At 44.7% G+C, this 23,394-nt stretch overlaps 1 protein-coding gene across 2 annotated transcripts in view; it reads right to left on the reverse strand.

Moving 5' to 3' along the window:
* LOC142574206 (uncharacterized) overlaps nt 1-23,394 on the reverse strand; it is a 120,747-nt gene that overhangs the window by 57,526 nt on the left and 39,827 nt on the right. The window contains exon 1 of one of the 2 annotated variants that reach the window (XM_075683352.1): nt 20,357-20,489. The exons of the other annotated variant lie outside the window; for it this stretch is intronic. The gene's annotated coding sequence lies outside the window, so the exon portion shown is untranslated. Of the gene's footprint in view, nt 1-20,356; nt 20,490-23,394 lie in introns of those variants that run through there. 2 annotated transcript variants of the gene reach the window in all.

Raw genomic sequence — 23,394 nt, forward strand, 5'->3', positions numbered from 1 at the left:
TAAAAGACAGCCAACCTAACACTTTAGCTTGAAATCAGGAGCTTTTATTTTCCAAGTAGGCTAACGTTTCCAATAACTAAGCAAAATAAAATAGCTGCGGGTCTCCCTTTTTCGGGGCAGTATAGGCAATCTCTCGTTTTAGCTGTGCTGATAAGTAACTGCGGGAGGTGTCACTCCAGCAATCTTTTTAAAGCCGCCTTCCGCGTAATCACAATCACAGCACCCCTAGACGCTAGCGTGCGAGTCTGCTCTAGCAATTATTGTATGAAACTATGTATTGGTTGGTTTCTTAGTTTTCCTCTTATTACATCATGGGTTTCCATGATGGATTCCTTATTGGTTTGCTTCACCTCCTCATCGACAGCGCGTGAGTTTTGGAGAAGGGTGAAAAATGCATGGGGCGAGGGAGGGGGGGGGTAGACACATACAGCTCTGCCTTAAAGGCGAAGGAGAACAAGAAGCGGCTCGCGTGGTCTGGCGTACCGTCTTTGTTTTACAATAGAGCAATCCATTATGCTCAGATTTCGGAAGACCTGGCCCCAAGCATCCCACTTCTAAGCGTACGGACACTACGGGACCTCCTCTGTCGCCGCAAGTATTCACCACATGATCCGGGAACGGCGTCCAGGCCTGCTAAGTGGCTCTTGCGGAAAGCGCAACTATTAAGTTCGCTCAAGCCATCTCTGTCTCACAATGTCTTCGCCGAAGGACCGACGCGTTTGCTTCAATCGTCGGAGAAACGCTAGCTGCAACGACCCTTACTAATTTTTATCATGTTCAAGAGGGCTCCTCAGCCAGGATGCGATCCATCGAGTCTGTTGCTATTCGCTACGCGTGGAATTACGCCGAGAAATGGTTTATTGCAGAAGGGAATCTCCGAGGTGCAGCTCAGGCTTCGAATCTGTTCGTAAAGTGTGCCTATTCAGCTTGATCCAGCGGGACCGCCTTGCTGCTTTCTGCTTTTGAGAACCTGCCAAACACCTATGACACTCGCTTCGCTTTGCGCAGATGCAGTCACGCAGACGAACTCCAGATGAAGACATAGGCGAATACATTTACGACAACGTGCCGCAGCTTGGCACCGGCAACGTTACCTTGGCTTCATCAGCGGTCCAGCAGTAAGTCGTAGATGTCATCCACGACATCACGCATGTTGCCTTTCCATGTATGCGTTAGCGACAGCGCCTGACGCTTTCGCCCATAAGGCTTTAGTCTTATAGGACACACCTACACGGAGTCGGGCTGCCACCAAGAACACGTGTGCTAGCTAGTAAGCTCCCCAGCTGCAGTGTGGACACTCCTCCTTTGGTGACCCTAGCCAGTGCTCTAGCGATTGGTTGCACGCTACAAGACAGCAAGTGTGATATCAGACCGCACGCTACCGTTGGTGTCAATTAGCATGTGTGGTATCGAGCTGACAGCGCTTGCTGACACCGGCGCTGAGCTTTCAGCGCCGCTTCGGCTGCACAGCCCTCCCATTCTTCAGCCCTAGATGCAGGCACCCTTGCGCGGCACAGGAAGAAAGGTAAATTGAGCAGGCACCATTTCTCCGCGGCTACACACAACTGATGATACAAAGTGTGTAGGCAAAATCCCCGTCTTCGACAACTTGCTGGCGGACATCATCCTTGGCTCGAAATACATCCTTAGTAACGACGTGCCATTGAGCATTCAGGGCGGCAAAGTTAGGTTCCGCTACACGACTCTGTGCGCGCAACCTACTGAGCCACAGAGAGTTGGGCCTTCCAGCTTCTTTTCTTGCGTTCCCGAGAAAGATAGCGCCCTATTAGCCGACAAAAATGCACCGCTTCCGAGTACTGACTAGCTTGAGCACCACATTACGACTGACAGCCATCCACCTGTGCATGTACCACTGCGACAATATGCCAAACGCGAACGCTGTATCATTGCTGAACAAGTACGTAAGATGCTAGCTGCCGGCGCTATTAGACAATAGTGTAGTCGTTGGGCCACACCAGTTGTCCTTATTCACAAGAAAAATGGAAATGTGTGGTTATGTGTTGAATATTGAAAAGTCAGTAATACTATAACTAGATCCTATCCGGTGCCCCGCATACAATACGGAATGCAAGATTCTTTCCACTGTTAGATTGGTGAGCTGGGTGTTGGAAAATTAATTTCCCCCCAAAAATAAATTTAAAACCGCGTTTCGTACACCGTAAGGGCTTCACGGGTCCAAGCCTATGACACTCGGCTTGCGGAAAGTTCCGATCACGTTCCAGCGCGCCAGGAACACCCTGCTAGGCACGCTTAACGATCACGGCTTCGTCATGTATCTACATGATGTTATAGTTGTGCGCACAATCGAAGAACACCTTCGGACATTAAACGAAGTTTTTTGGGAGGCTCTACAACGCCGGATTCCGACTAAACTATATTTGACATAGTTGGCATCAACCACGTTCATCCTCATCATCAGCCTGGTTACGCCCACTGCAGGGTAAAGGCCTCTCCCATACTTCTCCACTACCCAAGTCATGTACTAATTGCGGCCATGTTGTCCCTGCAAACTTCTTAACCTCATTCGCCCACCTAACTTTCTCCCGTCCTCTTCTACACTTCCCTTACCTTGGAATCCAGTCCGTAACCTTTAATGACCATCGGTTATCTTCCCTCCTCATTACATGTCCTGCCCATGCCCATTTCTTTTTCTTCATTTAAACTAAGATGTCATTAACTCGCGTTCGGTCCCGCACCCAATCTGCTCATTTCTTATCCCTTAACGTTACACCCGTCATTCGTCTTTCCATAGCTCGTTACGTCGTCCTCAGTTTAAGTAGAACCCTTTTCGTAAGCCTCCAGGTTTCTGCCCCGCACGTGAGGTCTGGTGAGACACAGCTGTTATACACTTTTCTCTTGAGGAATAATGGCAACCTGCTGTTCATGATTTGGGAATGCCTGCCAAACGCACCCCAGCCCATTCTTATTCTTCTGATTATTTCAGTCTCATGATCCGGATCCGCGGTCACTACCTGCCCTAAGTAGATGTATTCCCTTACCACTTCCAGTGCATCACTACCTATCGCAAACTGCTGTTCTCTTCCGAGACTGTTAAACATTACTTTACTTTCCTGCAGATTAATTTTTAGACCCACCCTTCTGGTTTGGCTCTCCAGCTCAGTGAGCATGCATTGCATTTAGTCCGCTGAGCTACTAAGCAAGGCAATATCATCAGCGAATCGCAAGTTACTAAGGTATTCTCCATTAACTCTTATCCCCAATTCTTCCCAATCCAGGTCTCTGAATACCTCCTGTAAGCACGCTGTGAATAGCATTGGAGAGATCGTATCTCCCTGTCTGACGCGTTTTTTATTGGGATTTTGTTGCTTTTTTTATGGAGGACTACGGTGGCTGTGGAGCCGCTATAGATATCTCTCAGTATTTTTACATACGGCTCGTCTACACCCTGATTCCGTAATGCCTGCATGACTGCTGAGGTTTCGACTGAATCAAACACTTTCTCGTAATCAATGAAAGCTATATGTAAGTATTGATTATAATTCCGCACATTTCTTTATCACCTAATTGATAGTGTGAATACGGTCTATTATTGAGTAGCCTTTACAGACTCCTGCCTGGTCCTTTGATTGACAGAAGTCTACGGTGTTCCTGGTTCTGTTAGCGATTACCTTAGCAAATACTTTGTAGGGAACGGACAGTAAGCTGATCGGTGTACAATGTTTCAAGTCTTTGGCGTCCCCTTTCTTATGGATGAGGATAATGGATCAACCATGTTGGCCCCCTACTAATGACAGCGGCTGGCAATCGCGACATCCTGATTTCTGTTGGCCACCCATCCGAAATCGCGGAGGCACTCTCCATGCCTTTCTACCGTAACATATTTTTTGAGAGACCCATTTTAACTAAGGCATGGCCTTCCAAACAAAGTCACTTTAGCAGACAGTAAAGAGGATGCGGACGAAAGCCGGCGCGCTCATGACAAATTAATTAATTTACTTGGAATCTCATTCGAATGCGTTGTTACTTCCTATTACTTGTATTCTCCCACTAAAGGTAGGGAGTTCGAGTGCCCTAATTAACTCAACCTTAATTACATGTGCCTTAATTCGCCCTAATTAACACTAGAGATCGTGGGTTGGACCGTTATCAAAGGTCGTGGGTTGGAGGGACTTAATTAAGTCTAGCTTAAATATATGTACGTTTATTAACTACATCATAATTTCATGTACGTTAATTCACATTGCATTCATTAACATTAAATATCTTTTTAAGTCTTGGTAATGTCTTGGCACTGGATGTGGTAAAGTAGTACATCTACTTAGGGCAGATAGTGACCGCGGATCCGGATCTTGAGCCTGAAATAATCAGATGAATAAGAATGGGCTGGGGTGCGGTTGGCAGGCATTTTCAGATCATGAACAGCAGGTTGCCATAATCCATCAAGGGAAAAGTTTATAACCGCTGTGCCTTACCAGTACTCACGTACGGGGCAGAAACCTGGAAACTTACGAAAATGGTTCTACTTAAATTGAGAGCGACGCAACGAGCTATGGAAAGAAGAATGATGGGTGTAACGTTAAGGGGGAAAAGACGAGAGCAGGTTGGGTGAGGGAAAAAACGGAACTTCTTGACATCTTAGTAGAGATCAAGAAAAAGAAATGGGCATGGGCAGGGCATGTAATGAGGAGGGAAGATAATCGATGGTCATTAAGGTTTACGGACAGGATTCCAAGGGAAGCGTGGCAGGGGGCGGCAGAGAGTTAGGTGGGCGGATGAGATTAAGAAGTTTGCAGGGACAACATGGCCACAATTAGCACGTGACCGGGGTAGTTGGAGAAGTATGGCAGAGTCCTTTGCCCTGCAGTGGGCGTAGCCAAGCTGATGGTGGTTGAAGCGGTATGAGCCTTCAAATGGAAGATGAAGAAGCGCGGCAACCGGGGGACAGGAGAAGAGAAGAAGGAAGTCTTGTCTTGCCTTGTATCCCAGACAGTGGCGTATACCCACTATGGGGGATTGGCCAAGAAGTAGGCGGTTTTTCGTATGCTTAGAAGTAAAGCCAAACTAGATTTAAATTATGGACCGTGAGAATAGAACTGTAATTTAGACGTGTGATAAAAATATTGTGAAGAATTTTGATAAAATAAGTTAACTGAAATAAATTTAATACTAGAAACTACCCATAATTTTAGAAAGCCAGCAAGATACTCTTCTTGTACCTCTAATAAAATTGTAAATTGCAAGGAAAGCATCCCTGTGGCTGGATCCCAGTGAAGTCGCACCAAAAGAAAGAATGGTTGGTGAGGTTAGCGATAGCCCAAGTTTGGTGAATGAGTGTGCTAATAATTTTATTTGTCTTATAAAGCGGCGGCAGGAGAGAAAATAATGTTCGATAATTTCAGGTGCACTGCAATAAGAACATAGAGGGGACATAGCAAGACCAGACCTGTGTAAGTAAAAATTTAGAGGAGGTATACGGCATCTCAATTTTGTAAAGGAAACTTTCAATTTTCTTGAAGGACACCAATTATTTTTCCATGGGAAGCCAAGATCGTGGAAATCAGAAGACGGTGTTAGTATGGATGTTGCAGAATTTTGAGATATAGTGAAATATCTGTACCTAGCCGCGGGGACATAAGCTGATGTCGGCAAAACAGATATGATAGCGCCGTTGAGGGATGCTCGTGCGAGTGAATCGGCCATTTCATTCAAGTGTAACCCATGATATCCCGGCACCCAAAGCAAACATACTTTCCTTAAGTACGGAGGTACCATCGAACGAAAGGTTCTTTGAATTCTTTTATCTAAAGATGCAGTCAGTGGTGCACATACCGATAGCGAGTCGGTCACAATAACAGCTAATGGGTCGTTTTGGGGAAGTTTTCGTAACGCTAATATAATCGCTAATAATTCTGCTTGAAATATACGTGTGAAATCGGGAAGGCGAAGCGAGTAAGACCATTGTAGAGATTCAGAGAAGATCCCCACTCCCGCCTTCTCATTGCGCACAGAGGCGTCAGTGGCTATTACATATTCAGTGGTTAGTTGGTATAGGTGGTTGTGTAAGATACTAATTAAATCTCGCCTTGGTAACAGTTTAGCATGATTCAGAAATATGTCCTCGAACTCAATTTTGAGGTCTGTTAAGTCTGTATTTGAATGACAAACTTGGCGTATGGACACATCCAATTGTTTTAACTGTGCTTGCACAAATAATATGTGAGGACTGTGGAATCTTAACCACGGTACCTGAAAAAGTCAGATGGTTCAGTGATAAAAGCATATTGCGCACGCCTTTTTGAAAACTCATAAATTTTTAGATATGTCTGAACCGTAAGCATGCGGAATCTGCAATCTAGGGTGGGTATATGGGCTTCCTGGTATAAAACAGCGTTGGCAACAAATCTAGGAAGCCCGAGGCAGGACTGTAGAGCTTCTCTTTCTAAAAGCATGAGAGGTTTAATATTGTAGGCGGGGCCACCGCAAAATATTACGCAGCCAAATTCTAATATGGGCCGAACATAAATTTTATAAATAATCAGTAAGGTATCCCTGCGTAGTCCAGAGCGGCGGTGGCTGAGCCGGCGACGCATAGCTACGGCTCGTTCTGCCTTTGTTTTAATATGTTCAATGTGACTGCGCCAGGTGAGTTTGCCATCGTAAATAACACCAGGGTACCTGACTTTGTCAACTTGAAGAATGATTTCCTGTCGGTATTGCAAAGATATATGCACTTGTGCAGTTAATGGGAAGACTAACACCGCACTTTTGCTAATATTTAATGACATATTTAATTTATCTAGCATGTCTCCAGCATTCCTAAGTAATTTCGCAACGACTGTTGTAGAGAATGTATATCGCTTGCGGAGGGAAAAAAATGCGATATCATCCGTATAAACATAAACATGTACTTCCGGAGACAAAGGAATGGTGCTTAGCAAAATGGTAAATAATATAAGGGAACGAACGGAACCCTGTGGTACACCTCTTGTCTGCTTGTGTTTAGACGTCGAAATACCGTGTTAGTAACAATAAAATGCTCTATCCCTTATAAATTCACAGATCCAAGCGGTTATATATATTGGGATATTCGCAGAGTGAAGCTTATCGAATAGAATGCAATGTTCTACAGAGTCGTAGGCTTTTGCTAAATCTAGCGTCACCAAAGCTGCGTACTCTCGTTTGCGGCGAGCAAGTTTAATGCGGCTCTCTAAATCCACATGGGCGCACCATATTGAGTGGCCCGGATGAAATCCAATCTGACAAGGAGTGAGAAGGTTATCATCCTGCATAAATTTTTTTATACGGCCGTGAAGAACCCTTTCTATTAATTTGACCTCATTTGAGGTAAGAGAAATTGGTCTTATGTTTTCTAAGTCAAGTCCGGATGATTTTTTCTTTAATAGTGGGATAATTTTAGCTACTCTCCACTCTCTTGGAACCCATGAATTCTTGAGAGAGAAATTTATCATGTTTAGTAGGTCCTGAGGCACATAATCAAATAAAACTTGTAGCATTCCTGTTGTAATTCCATCTGGACCGGGGGCTGACGCCGACAAAGAATTAATAATGCCTTCAAGCTCTGTCGCTGTTACTGCTACAAAGTCGTCTACCAAGGGAGATTTCTTTAGTCCTATTGGCAATTGATGAGTGAAATGTCGCGCAAGTCCTTGAGCAATTTGCTCAAGTGATTATGATAATTATTTTTGTTGATAGAACGACAGATTCGACGTTCACGGGGGCCGGTATACCTTTGCGAGATCGAAGAAATTTAAACAGGGCTTTTTGATTGCTAGACTTCGAAAGGTATGTGTAGTGCCTGGAATCGTAATCCTCCTTAGCTTTTCAGACTGTTCGTTTACATGTGGTAGCTATATATGTATAATCAGCCCAATTAACAGGACACTGGTTGCATAAAAGCTTTTTCCATGCAGCTTTTCTACGTCCAAAATCTCGTTCGCACTCAGAATTCCACCAGGGACAATATGAGCCATACTTAAAAGATTTCACAGCATATTTAGCCTTTTTTGATGACTGTTTTAGTATTAAACATAGGCTCATTGCTTTAATATCCATCTCCATGCCTTGCTGGGCTTGTAAAGCGGATTTTAAAGCACTTTTAAATCTTTCGTAGTTAAAAAAAGTATCCATATTATTATTTAGGCTAGTTAACGGATTAAGCAGTTCAAAAATTATAGGAAGGTAATCACTGTTATTTCCAGAATCTACAGTCTTCTAGGAGGTGACTGTCATGCTCGGGGTAGCAAACGTAAGATCTAGGGCAGATCGCGACTGACCACGCACGAAAGTATGTGCTCTCGAATTTAGGCAGGAGAAATCATTCATTAAGACCCAATCCCACAGGCGTTTGCCACAAGTGTCCGTTCGGAAACTCCACGATACATGATGAGAATTAAAATCTCCCACTAGCATGATGTTCTTCTGACTACGAGCAATAGAGGTATCTAGATAACGGGTATCTTGTACACCAGCGGGGAAGTACGTGGTAATTATAGAAAAAGGTGTGCAACCAGGTATTGTTATATCCAGTGCTAGGATTTCACAGTCTGGGGACATTATCTGGTATGCTATAGTAGCTCTATGGCAGATTTTTGATGCGACAAATAACACTAAACCACCACCTCGGGATGGGCGATCCAATCGAAAACATCGGAAATCTTTTAGATGAAAAGATTGACCAGCAGCAAGCCAAGTTTCCTGTAAAATAATATTATCTGGAGAGTATGTCGAAATAAGATATAATAAATCTGTTGTGGCCGAAAATATGGAATGACAGTTCCACTGAATCACTGCTAAAGTTCCTATGGTAAATAAATCCGAGCAGCAGAGACTGCTTTGTCTAAAACGTTCTCTTTTAAGAAGTCCTTCTTAGTCGGAGTCTCTCTAACGTACATTTTTGCTTTGGAGTTGATGGGAGAGCTAGATTTTTGCTCTGTCGGTGACCTTGGTCGTTTAGGCGATCGGGGGTCCATATCTACATCTTGATTTTCCACCCCATCTGTGTCGGAGAGACAGATTTGGTCGACATTCTCATGAGTTGATGGCTTTCGTGAATCGTTATTTGTGAATGGGTGCGCGGTCGATATTTCAATAGGTGGACTCCGCGGTAGACCCGACACCGGATCCTAAATATTGGGTTTAATAGTTAGTTGAAGCCACGGAGTTAGTTGTGAGGACAGCACCGGAACAAGGGAGTCGGTAAGATTTGTCATGATGCGCTCCATTGCTTTCTCCAATGCCGTTTCTACGGAAGTTGCCACAGCCTCAGAGATTGAGTTCTCCATAGACAATGTTTGATGGGCCGTTATACCAGCATACCTTTGAGATCTGCTCTGAATTTCTCCAATGGCCTCACGACGAGAGCATCGACGTCTCTCAATCATTTCGAGGATTTGCGTTTCTTTTGCCCTTGCAGGGCAATTAGGTTCATTTGCGGGGTGGGGACCACTGCAAAGGCAGCAGGACTCATTTCGGGAAGAACAGTCATTTGAATGATGGCCTTCTCCACAAATTCGGCTTCGTGTGTTTGACCTGCAGCCTTTTATCGAGTGCCCAAACCGCCAGCACTTTAGGCGCTGAAGGACGCGAGGTGACAGAGGCTCAACTCGGTATATAAGTGGCCATGCCTTGATTTCCGATGGACGGTTCATTCCAGCGAAAGTAGCTATGACTCTTTCAGTGGGCATGCGCTTATTATCAACGACAGAAGTGAGAATAGGATGTAGACGAGATGGACGCCAGTTTCACAGCAATGCTTTGCGTCTACTGTGTCCTTTAACTAGGAACGCTACATTATTTTGGCGCAGCCGACAACTGACTCAAACGTATGGGTGACATTTTTCCTTGAGGATACCTCCGCAGAGAAGATCATCTTTTCGAGATACCAAGCTCAAGATGAGCCAGCGGTGGAACTACCTCGCGAACTCAACTCGGCAGAACTCGTGAACCTGGTTTTAGGGAAGGCTTCCATGGACATTGCTCAACTACGTCGCAAGGGTGCGGTGAAAGTAAACTTGCGTCAGGCGATCTTCGACGAATTAGTTCTTCAACCGATGCGTCGAAAGGACTCAGGATCACGGTCTTCGACAGAAGAGGTGAGCCTCGTTTTGAAAGCTCTTCAGCTACAACAAGAACAGATTGCGCAACAAAGCCAAGTGGTGACGTCGCTTATAAGCTCTCTAAACGCTGAGAAGCCGGCGACTAATTTTGTAGAACGCGATGCGTTCGACAGCATGTCGTCAAGCTCAGAAAGTTGGCTTGAGTTCTATGAATATGCCGCTAGGAAAGAACAAATGGCACTCTAATGAGGACAAGATTACTAACATGCGTAGCTATTTAAGAGGTGCTGCTTGGAAGTGGTACGACCTGCACATTATTGAAGATGTTGGCAACTCTTGGAACCAGTGGAAGGAAAAACTCTTGACGACATTCCGAAGCAGCCCAGTGCGAAGATGGGACGCCGCCCTTAATTTTAAGTTCAAGCAGGGCTCCCCCGTCGAGTATTTCTTTGAAAAACGCCGCCTTTTAAAGCTGCCCGAGCCTGTGCTTCCTCCTTCTGCCGTAGTAGCACTAATAATGAACGGATTGCCCGCGGAACTCCTGAAGCTAGCGGAAGTACGATCACCTAAAGCTATGGACGGGCTCCTGGAGTGCCTTCACGAAATACCATCAACTTCAGAAGAAAATATAACTGCTGGCTCAAGCAGTCGCTTCAGACGGACCGGCGCGCATTGGTCAAGCCGTAATCCGCGAGAACCAAGCCGCCTTGCAGGCAGTAGAGAGAACTTGGGTTGGCGTGCACACAAAGGTCGAGTGAATAACATCGACAACGACCCTGTCCCCCTACTTTCAGACGCTTAAGAGCCTCCGACGACAAAAAAACTAATAAAAAAGGGTGATCAGTCCGACCCGATGACCACAACTGAGACTGTTTATTTAACTTGCTCTAGCCTACTTCACATTATTGTCAAAGTGGGAAACAGACATATGATGGCTTTGGTTGACAGCGGTGCTTCTGTGTCTATAATAACTGCCAAGCTGGTAGATGCAAGTCACCTGCATAGTGGAAGAGTACTACGGGTGCAAGGGTACGATGGAAAAGGGACAATGCATAATCAGTGGGCCTCAGTAAACATCGAGTTCCAAGGTCGTGAAATAGAGAGTGAAGTACTGGTGATAGAGGAGGTGAAGTACGACTTTCTGCTATCCAGACCAGATATAAAGAAACTGAAAATCAACGCATACTGGGACGACGCGGTTTTAGTGGAATGACTACCAAGGGAAGAGACACAGCAGGATAGAAAAGATAACCTGCGAATTGTAAAGTGCGCGGAGGGTATTGCAACGACCTACCTTAAACTGGTATGCATAGGAAGCTATCGACAAGCGATGAAGTCGCACAAGGTGCCTTTCGAACTAGCTAACAAGACCGTCATCCGAAAATCACCTCATAACTTGTCAAGAGAACGCAAGATATGGTTGAAGAAAGAATTGCAGGAGATGCTAGACGCCGATATAATCCGGCCTTCGGTGCCACCCTTCGCCTCTCCCATAAGTATTGCGCCGAAGGAAGGTGGAACTTTCAGACTGGGCACAGATTACAGGGTTTTCAATCGCCAGACAGAATTTATACCATTTCCAATGCCGAAGATAGATACGATTATAGATGAGACAGGTGGTAGCCGGAGTTTTTCACGCATTGACTTGTGAAAAGGTTTCTGGCAGATTCCACTAACCGAAGAAACAAAAATGTACACTGCTTTTATCACGCCCTTCGATCTGTACGAGTATAACCGGCTTCCTTTCGGCTGGAAAAACTCGCCAGCATCGTTCGAGAAGATTATGAACGAAGTCCTGAAGCCTTTCCTAGGTGTGTTTTGGAACGTGTACATAGACGATATTATAGTCTTCGCCGAAACAGAGGCTGAGCATCAGGAACACCTGTCTCAGGTATTAAATGCCTTGAGCTTGGCACACCTCAAGGTTAATTTTAAGAAAAGTACATTCTTTCAAAGAAAAGCTATGTTTCTTGGAAGAGTTTTTGATGGAACTACCAAAAGCACGAAAGAAAAGTCCGTCGAGAGGATATCCCATCTGTTAAAACCTTATGACGCCTACTCATTGCGTGTGTTTTTAGGGATTAGCGGTACATTTGAGACCTTTCATGAAAGACTTTGCCATAAAAGCAAGATGCCTCACGTTCCTAACGCCGAAGTTCCATTTGAGTGGGATGAGGAATGTGAGAGAGTCTACCGTGATCTGGAGCACAGAATCTCTGCTGACCCTATTCTACGCATACCAGATTTAACTTTACCCTTTGAACTGAATACCGACGCCTGAAATTATGGAACAGGTTCAGTCTTGTACCGGAAGTGCCCAGAAGCATACGGCCGAGAAAAGCGACATGTAGTAGGCTACTACAACTACACCCTCAAGCCACCTGAAGTCAACTACACCGCTACTGAAAAGGAAGCTCTTGCTGTCCTTAAAGCAATTCAGTACTTCCGTACGTACCTAGAAGGTGCCAAGTTTACTTTGTTCACGGATCACCAGGCACTCACTCATCTCTTGAATATGACCCAGTGTAAGGGACGTATCGCCAGATGGGTGAACTACTTGCAGCAGTTTGATTTCACCATCCCCTACAGACCTGGACCCCTTTTGACTGATGCAGATGCATTGTCTAGACTGATGATACAGGCCAAGAAAGAACAATCGGAAGAAATCAATGAAGTAAAAATGTGGGAAGGCACTGAACAAATAATTTTTATCGAAGGTGGCTATCAAGTCCCGTCAACGCTGGTTTCCAGGGTGCTTTATTTGTACCACGATAGCCCAGAATCTGGTGGACACGACGTATTTTGGCGCACCTACAACAAGCTAGTCAAGAGATTTACGTGGCCTCACATGAAAGAAGACGTCAATCAATAGGTTCGTTCATGCCACATTTGTCAAGTCAACAAAGTGAAATATAAGCAGCCTACGGACGCCATGATAATACCTTGCCACAGGAATGTGCCTTTTGAAGTTATTCACCTGGATTATGCCGAGCTAAATAAGAAAGGATAAGGAGTCCGAAAAACGAAAGCTTTTTCTCTAGCCATAGAGGAGTGCACCAGGATGGTCGCGGTACGGGCAGGAAAAGAAGATGCGAATAGTGTCATCGCCTTCCTCCAACGGGATATGTTTAGGGCAACCAGGACGATCGTATGTGACAACGGTCTAGCGTTCAAGAGTGGAAAACGAGCAAGGTGGGCTCGAGACCACAATATATCAATCAAATTCTGTGCGCCATACCACCCCACGGCGAATGGGCTTGCAGAGCGTGCTATACGAGATGTGAAACAATACATCAGGATGTACGATAGTTTCCCTGGTGGATGGAAATGCTCTTTAGAAGCAGCTGTAAGACATCACAATCGCTCCTACACCAGTGGCTTGAGATGCAGCCTCAGTTCGCTTCTTCAGGAGAAACCCCTACTCTTCAGGCGGACCGTGAACTGGGGCTGTTAGAAAATCTCAAGATCGTCGAGGAGAGGAAACAAAAATCTCAGGAGGAGAGGTACCGTAAACGAATGAAAAGAAAAATTCGGACAAGAGGCATTGCTCAGGTATCCCAGACATTCAAGTCACCGACCTCATTCTAGTTACGAAATGAGTAAGAGAATCCAGTGCCAAATTTTATGGTCCTTACTCCGTGACAAAGACAGCCACTCAGAAAGGAATATTGAAGACTATGTGATAAATTGGTGACGGAGCTCATTTGAATGTGTTTCGATTGGAAACGTTTTCAAGTATTACCCCAGGAGGGGTTTGCAAAAGAAAACGCGATTTCATGACATCTTAGTAGAAATCAAGAAAAAGAAATGGGCATGGGCAGGGCATGTAATGAGGAGGGAAGATAATTGATGGTCATTAAGGGTTACGGACAGGATTCCAAGGGAAGCGTAGCAGGGGGTGGCAGAAAGTTAGGTGGGTGGATGAGATTAAGAAGTTTGCAGGGAAAACATGGCCACAATTAGCACGTGACCGGGGTAGTTGGAGAAGTATGGGAGAGTCCTTTGCCCTGCAGTGGGCATAGCCAGGCTGATGATGGTTGAAGCGGTATGAGCCTTCGAATAGAAGATGAAGAAGCGGGGTAACCGGGGGGCAGGAGAAGAGAAGAAGGAAATGAGAATAAAATGTAGACGAGATGGACGCCAGTTTCACAGCAATGTTTTACGTCTACTGTGTCCTTTAACTAGGAACGCTACAATGGTGATCAGGATGTCTTGGTTTCGACCTCCACCAAAGGTCGTATGTCCGGCTTCCAGCAAAGGTCACAGGTTTAAATCCCTTAACTGTGCCTAATTTAACTGTGCCTTGAATAACTTATCAGCAAATGCCATGAGTTCGACTTCCATCAATTTTGGTGCCAATCGACATTGAGGCCCTAGTTCCTTAATTAACTTCGTCTTAATTAACATGAAGGGTAGTGGGTTTGAGTGCCACTAATGGCTGTGGGTTCGACTCCCATCAAATTTAATGCGATTGAATTTTGGTGCCCGAATACGTTAATTAGCCCGCCTTAATTATTTCTCCTCTAATTATATTCGCACCAATTAACAGCAAAGGTCGTGGGTTCGGGTGTTTTATTTAACTTAATCTTAACTTACTGTGCCTTAGTCATGTTCGTATTAATTAAAACGAATGGTCGTGTGTTCGATTCTCACCAATGGTCCTGGGTTTTGGTGTCTCTTGATGGTGGCAGAAAATATTGGTGCCATAACACCGGACATCGGATTTTACAACCCATGAGCTATCTAAGAATTTTGCCTTGATAAAAAATTTTACACTCACGTTAGCCTATGCTAAAGAGGAGGAAGGCGAAAGAAAGCCCAGTGCGCTCTCAAGTACATAACTATATCACTTGACATTGTAATTCGAATGCGTGGTTACTTCCTATTGTTTTCTCTAACCAAAAGTCGTGAGTTCGAGTGACAACTCTGTCTAAATTTACTGTGCCTAAATACCTTCGTTTTAATTAACACCAACGAGCGTGGCAGATTCCCACCCATGGTCGTAGGTTCTATCATCAGTGGTGGCATCATCAATTTAGATGCCATTGAATTTTGGCAAAAGTGAATTTTAGTGCCTGACTGCCTTAATTTTGCCTTAACATCAAAGGCCGTGGGTTCGACTTCCACAAAAGGTCGAGTGTTCGAGTGCCTTAATTAACTTCGAATTAGTTAACAGCCAAGGTCGTGGATTCGACTGCCACTAATTGTCGCGGGTTTTTGTGTCACATTTTGGTGGCGCATAATTCTGGTGCCATTTGGTGGCACAAAGTTCTGGTGCCGTAACGCCGGACATCGGATTTTTTGACCCATGAGCCATCTAAGGCTTTCGCCTCATAAATGTGGCGTAAGTTCTTTTCTTGATAAAAAAAAAATAAATCTTATAATCGCGTAGCCTCAGCCATAGCAGAGTGGCAGATTGATGCCCTTCTACTAACGCCGGAAACCACTTTGGCACCCTAATGGCCGTTGAAACCCTTCCGCTGAGCATGTTGCTGTAGAGCAGCGACATGTCTCTCTCGGCGGAGCGGTGCGCGTGACCTCTGCGAAAGCACACGTGTGCGAAACCATTGCCGCTTTTGCCCTGCTAGTGTGGCTTCAGCTTGCACAAAATGCCACTGAATGTTCGCTAAAGCATTGTGCTCTATCCATGCTCCGAAAGCTGGAACGGTGGACCGAAGTCGTGTGGAGTAGTTGGCGGCAAACATCGACATACTAAGGAATGGAACGATACTGTGTGGCCACGTTCACGGACTCCACCTACATAAGCGCTTCCTGTTTTGCCGGCTCTTCATGATGCATGGCTTCCCTCGTGAATAAAATGGAAATTACTCAACCGCCAGCGTTGTACGCCTAACCTCCAGAGAACAAATTTCAACCACGGGACGCCGGAAAAAGTGAGTTGCACTCCTTATACAGATATACAAGGAGTAGCGCCGCTTTCTGGCAGAGTAAGTTTCTCGCTCCTTGTCTACACGCATTGACGTCAACAGACAGGCAAACTTACCACCCATATATTACTAACGTATCCAGAATGAGTGAAAGCGCGCACTCTTGAAACCAATCCGGCAAAGCATGGGCACGGTGGCTACACCGACAGCACACGAATGGTCGAAGCTGGGCGTTTCCTGCAGTCCATAGAGTGACCGAATGACCAGCGATAATACGCCCTTGATATACGCTATTAACAAGTGCAGAAAATCCACCTTCCAAGTCTTGTGCGCAGCAAAAACAAATATGTCGTAATTGAATACGCCAGCGGGCGATTAGGCATATAAGTGAAAAGGATAGTCACCGCTCCGAAAAACGTTACTGGAGAACAAACACGACAAGCCGCGTCTTCAAATTGCCTGCCCAATAAAGAACGAAAAGCAAAACGCACTAATCTTTATTTACTTCATAAGCGGGAAATTTGTATAGCTTGCACTTCATTTCGTGGCACAGTTGCAGTAAACTGCTGGCGCAGTTTCCACAAGGGTCAATGAGCGCTACAAGCGCTTACATGTGCACTGGAGTTGTGGCCGAGGCTTAGTGTCGTCCACCCAGTCACTGTCTACAACACCCGTCGTAACAGAGGTTTGCTCAGCCCAACCGGCGTCATGCACGTTCATTGTAAACACGGAGACAACGAAGACAGCTGAGGCAAGCAATCAGCGCGTCACCACGTGATCAAACGTGGCGGGGCTAACGAGACCGTCGTGAAAAGGCTATATCTCAAACATTGAAAGAAGTTTTATGGTCAGAAGAAAAGCACTGAAACACCCTGCTGTGGCGCATGCGTGACAGTAGAGAGAGAGAGAGAGAGAGAGAGAGGAAAGGGGAAAGGCAGGGAGGTTAACCAGAGAAAAAGATCCGGTTGGCTACCCTACACTGGGGAGAGAGGGGAGGGGGAGGTAAAGTGGTAACAAAGTAGAGATAAGGAAAGGAAGGAGCCTAGACAGTAAATTGTTGAATGGGTCTGTGCGCTCGGGTAGGATCGGAAATATAGTACAGTGTTTGCGAGGTACATGCATCACAATGCACACAATAGCTGCATCTCGCAATTGAAGTAACAGAAGTTCTACCGAAGGCTTGGGTTTGTGCGAGAAGCATAACATAAAAACTGGCGCTTCACTGAAAGCGGTCCACAACCTTCCGAAGTTCTCGCATTCAATGTCTCAAAATGTCTTAAAGGACAGCCGGAACGTCAGAAAAGCCACATGTGTGGCGAATAGAGGTATACAGCAGCTGAATGAGAAACTCAATTGCCCCAAACTTTACCTGAGTATAAATAGTGAATCTATATTCACTATCGTTCAGTAAGCATTACCTAGGGTGCAATGCCCGAAGAGAATTGTTTTGAAAACTGGCATATAGCAACATTCAGGAAGGCAAGGTTAACTGCAGGACCACAAAAAAAAAAAAACGAGCTACGTAGGCGCTGAATATTAACTATTGGTTAACTATAGTTTGGTCTGGTGCTTGTTGTTTCTGAAGTTCCTTTTTGTGATCTGGGCGATATCCTTCGCATAAATTATTGCACGTGACATTCAGTTTCAGCTGAAAGTCGGCGCCTTGTCCTGCTTTTTATCCACGTGTGGCGTTATCTTGCATTCTGCAGCCCTCATAATTCCTAGGAGTGACATATATGCGCGGAAAAAGCGATAAAGCAATAAATATAGCCAACGTGGCATGGGTATAGCTTCCCTGGCGTTAAAAAAAAGAATGAAAAGAAATGAGCAGCTTGCCAAAGAGGAAGGTAATTTCAAGTGGAACGTACCAGGTGTATGAATGGACAGCGATTTGATAAAAAAAATAAGAACTCACAATCATCAAAGTCAAGCGATTAAAAGATGAACAACGAAAAAGTCAACAACAGCGAAGGTAAATGTGAAAATAGTATGAGGCAAAGGGTGGCTGATAAGGAGCCAAAAAATTAAACAGAAGCTACCTCTCAAAATGTCTAGTCCTCATGTCATCTAGCAAAACCGATGTTGTACTGATACATGCGAAACCTCGTTTTGGTGCTATACCTGTGCAGTACATCACCATAATTTCAGGCGCTCGCAGCTACAGGCACTTGCATATTGTGAAGGCAGGCGAAGAACAGGTGAACAGCCCCATGTGTTTCAATAGAAAGACAAGGTACTACCTGTTGATCCCTTTCACGGGGTTTAAATGGGCCAACAATCCGTCATTACAAACATCTGCAATTTTGTGCTCCGCGGGTTTGCTTTCCCAATGAAGAGACAACACAGTCCAGTGCGGCACATCATATGTGGTGAGATGCGATCAACCAGTTCAGAAGCAGCGAGGCGGCTAACCCTTGGCAGGTTTATTGCCAACCAAGCAATGTCTTTTGTCTTACTGTTGTATTAAATTAGGTAAGAATAATCGGAATTACTGGAAGAACAAAAACCAGCTTGTAAATTCATAAGAACGCGGCGAAAGGCATATATAAAGAAATGAATTGCTCCTTTTTCTTCCTAAATTCGAGCCAAAAATTTGAGTAATACTGAGCATGCCTCTGCGCCATCGCCCCAATTGGTCGTGAGTTACTACATTCAATAGCGGTATATGTTGCTGCCGTCTGTTGGGGCCTACTCCATTTCAAGTAGTCTCTGAGAAAGCTTAATGCACAGACCTTCTTGAAGCATCATGTGTATCGTGGAAACGGAAAAAGCTGAAAGTTTCCTAAAAGTATGTCAAGCGCTCTAGCTTTTCAATCGGATCCCGGAAGTGTTAGCCTTCAGTTTAGGCGAAGCTTTCATTGCTGGTTACGAAGAACACTGTTCTGATTTTAGCGACCATTTGCCAGTTAAGAGCACGCTACTAAGTTGGGCACACTTTCACTGGTAAATGTTTCGCACAGCATAAACATCTGGTAAACGGACATTCAAATCCCACGCATATCGACGATAGAACGACGACCATGGCATGACGACGTGGAATGATGGTTACCATATGACAACAACGACATGATGACACTGCGCACGAACAACCCTCAACAGACCATGGTAGAATGGCCATGGTGCCACGACAACGCCTCTTTGACGAGCACGCGTTGACGACGATGCAATTGCGAATATGAATGATAACGATGGAAAAGCGATGACGTTATGATGACGGCGGCGCGATAATAGTGAAAAATGAAGGCTTAAAAACAACACACTCACGATCGATGACAGAGTAAAGACGGGGGAACGATGACAACGCCACAGTTACGACGGTATACTGACAATGAAATGAAAGCGCCAACATGATGACGAGAGAGTGACGATGACGTCATGATGACGAAGGAGTCATCATCATCATCATCAGCCTGGTTATGCCTACTGCAGGGCAAAGGCCTCTCCCATGCTTCTCCAACTACCCCGGTCATGTACTAATTGTGGCCATGTTGTCCCTGCACACTTCTTAATATCATCCGCCCACCTAACTTTCGGCCGCCCTCTGCTACGCTTCCCTTCCCTTGGAATCCATTCCGTAACTCTTAATGATCATCGATTATCTTCCCTCCTCATTACGTGTCCTGCCCATGCCCATTTCTTTTTCTTGATTTCAGCGAAGATATCATTAACTCGCGTTTGTTCACTCTCCCGACCGACGAAGGAGTGCTTGTGTTGGAACTTGAGTCCACGCTTATGTACACTACCGAACGCATCGGGCTACCTCTCTTTCCACTATGTGCAGTGTTGGTCTTCAGATTTATATTCAATTGGTACGTGCCAACTGCGCAAGACAGCAGCCTGCAGCTGGTACTCCAAAGTGAGGGAAAGAGGGAAAGCTTCGCTTTAGTATGACAGGTCTGGCTGCTGGATTGAAAACCCTCATATCAAGCAATATATTTATGAAACAGAAAATATCAGGAGCTACCCTTGAAAATGCTCTCATTATGAAAATACATCTTGGGGGACTATTTAAAGACTTCGTTTTAAACAGCTCATTCTGGTGTAGCAGCTACAATTCGGTCATCTTTTCTCAAGCACAAACACTAAACACAAACTTTTCCAGTGACCCATACCTTGAAGCGCTTTGGGAGTGTCGTCGCATGTATGTCACCCTAACTAAAAGCGAAAAGCAATCTGAACTTACTGATGCCAATCCAAGCAGGCGAAGAATTCTCGCCTCCTCTAACAATATATTCCTACGAGAGTTTCGTGTCGACGTCATTACAACTATGAAGGATCTTATTAAAAGTTGTGCAGCCGTACAGGCGAGCCAATCGAAATTTCGGCAAGGCATGAATTCACGTAATTCTCTACCACAGTTCCGTAACATGCATATAAAACAATCGCACTGTCTTTAAGAAAAGCACTTACGACAGCCGGAATATGAGGCAGGAGATTCAGGATAAGGAACTGCAGAAAATCTAATACATGTATTGATTACTCGTCAGGAGACTATTGTGCGTCATATATTTCCGCCCATTTTATCCATCATTCGCAGCGTCAGTCAAGTGCGTGGATAATTGGAGAAATTTCTTTTATGACTTCCAATACATCAAACTAATTCAAACAGAAAGCATCGAACTCCAACCTTCGAAATGGCTGCACTGTCCTAAACAGCTGCTGCCGTCTAATGTCTCATGACATTGTTACAAAGCGCGAGACATTCATTCAGAAGGCTCGGCGTGAAAGCAGTGGATGGGAAGAGGCGGCCAGACAGAAAAACAAAGTCTTGCTCTTCCTTCTCTTCTGTCTCTCCTTCCCTTCTGCTTCGCACGTACAAACGCGGGATTACAATGCACCTCGCTTAGACTAAGCCCGCTGGGCGAGTCAGGTGGCCTCGCGCTGGGTGCATCACTTGAGCCTGGCGACATGCGTTATACTAGTTCGGGCAGAGCATCGACCGTTTGTGGGGAGGCGCGCTATTCTATAGTTCACCTCGCTTAGGCGGGATCAGGAAAGGTCCATCATTGTGTGCCGAAAAGCTTTGTGCAGAGACTGCGCTTTCGTAGTGGGCTCCACAACCAGACCAAGTAATTAACGGCATAGGTAACCAGGTGGCGGCGGCCGTTGTATCGTGCCTTTGATGTGTTCTGTGCATCTAGCGTACGCAGATAAGGCAAGCCTACGAGCTTGTTCGGCACGAGAGTGTTTCAGCTATAGAATGTCTGTCAGTAGTCGACAAAGGGAGGACGCTGTCTTGAGTACAACGAGGCGGGCGTGCATAAAGAAGAAAGAGTGGGCTGCTGCAAGTCGTCTCGTGTCTCGCAGTTTTGAAATGATACGTCGTAAATGGTAGAATACCATCGCGATTCTTTTGGTCCGACGCGACATTCATTGCAATAATGTTGGTAAGCGTTCGGTTGGCACGCTCTGTAAGGCCATTGATTTGGTCATAGTATGGCGTCCAATGTCGGAAGGACGCAAGTGCAGTACTTGCACAATATCTGCGGTGAATTCGCAGCGCATAACTAGAATAAATCAAATGGGAGGTGGTGTAGCTATGCACATAAAAGAGAGATTACATTTTACCGCAGTGGAGGAATTCTCTGTAATTACTGAACACGTAGAATTCCTTGCTATATATACAGGAAAGACCATGACATCGGTAATATATAGACCTCCTTCTGGCTAGAAAGAAATATGTTGCAATTTTTATATGCGTTGCTATTGCACGCCTGTTCTTACAATAAACCTGTGATAATCATGGGAGATATAAACATAGACATGAGCTCACATGACACGTGGGCATGGCATCGGAAATCAATTCTAGCTTGCCACGCCTGCACAAACCACATTAAGTTACCAACCAGAGTAACAGAGAATAGTGCCACATTGACTGACATCTTTGTTACAAACTTAAATGAAGATGAAGTACTTGCCGGTGTTCTTATAAGTGATATAAGTGACCATTTACCCCTATTTTCCTTTACCAATTCCACTAACATTGGCGCTACCCGGGCACCTTGTCATCGTCGAATAATAAATAATTTTTCGTTACAACACTTTTGGGAATTAATTGTAGCTCTAGACTGGCAGGCGGTCTACAATGAAGGTGATGTTAACGCAGCTTTCAACATTTTTCTTTCCAGCATACAAACTTCTTATCAATCGGCTTTCCCCCTACGATATGAACGTAGCAGAAATAAGAAAGTACGAAAACCTTGGATAAACCATCATTTGTATAATGACATGAAAAAGAAAAATGCGATGTACCACCTTTTCATAAAAACACGAGATGAAGAACAGTTGGTGACATTGAAAAAGTTGAGAAATCACCTACAAAGCAAACCGAAGAAAGCTCAACAAGATTACTATCTACAACTGTTTTCCAGCATACGTAACGAACCGAAACTGATATGGAACGCAGTGAATAATATAACAAAGGAGAAAGTCGAGTATCACGTCCCAGACACCATTACTGCACAAAGTCAACTGACGAGCATGAACGAACATTTCGTTCAGGCTGGTTCATGTACATCGAGGGGAGGCGAAAGAAGAGTGGTTCATGCAATCGACATCCCACTGGTGACCAGCTCCATTTTTCTACAACCCACAGATAGCATTGAGATGCAAAATCTCATACACAAAATGAAGAGCACAGCCTCGGCCGGACCCGATGGAATTCAACCGGAGCTGATCTAATATCTCTCAAGCGAAATAAGTGTCATTCTAGCTTATATTGTTAATTTGTCAATATCTTGAGGAATGTTTCCAGATGCGTTAAAAACCGCTCGCATAACACCAATCCATAAACAAGTCTCAAATTAGAGACCTCGGTCTTAAATATATTTTCAAAGCTTTTAGAAAGCATAGTGGTTGACAGGCTGTGGTCTTTCTTGACTAAACGCAGCGTAATCTCAAAATACCAATATGGTTTCCAAAAGAATAAGTCAGCAGGGCAAGCCTTTATAGATATCAAGGATAAAATATTTGAGAACATCGAAAAACAGAAGGTTACACTTGGCCTTTTTCTAGATTTGCGGAAGGCTTTCGACTCGATCGATCATAAAATATTATTCCATAAACTAGAAATCTACGGAATACGCGGCGTCGCTAATGATTTAATAAGAAGTTACCTAACGAATCGAAGCCAATTTGTTCAGATAAATTCTATTACCTCTGACATTTTACCTATAAAACAGGGTGTACCTCAGGGCTCAAAACTTGGCCCACTAGTGTTCTTAATTTATGCAAATCATATTGTACGAATACCCGACTCACCTGACTTTACAATGTATGCCGATAATACCAACGTGTTTTTTACATCCAGTGACACTTCTGAACTTTCTGTCAGTGTTAAAGCGTATGTAAATCGCTTATTAGTTTGGGTGAGTGCACCCAAACTGCAAAAACAACATACATCTTATTCAGGGCTCGTGACAAAAACATACCCAATTACATTAACATTA

This window comes from Dermacentor variabilis, chromosome 3, assembly GCF_050947875.1.
Source record: "Dermacentor variabilis isolate Ectoservices chromosome 3, ASM5094787v1, whole genome shotgun sequence".
Lineage (NCBI taxonomy): Eukaryota > Metazoa > Arthropoda > Arachnida > Ixodida > Ixodidae > Dermacentor > Dermacentor variabilis.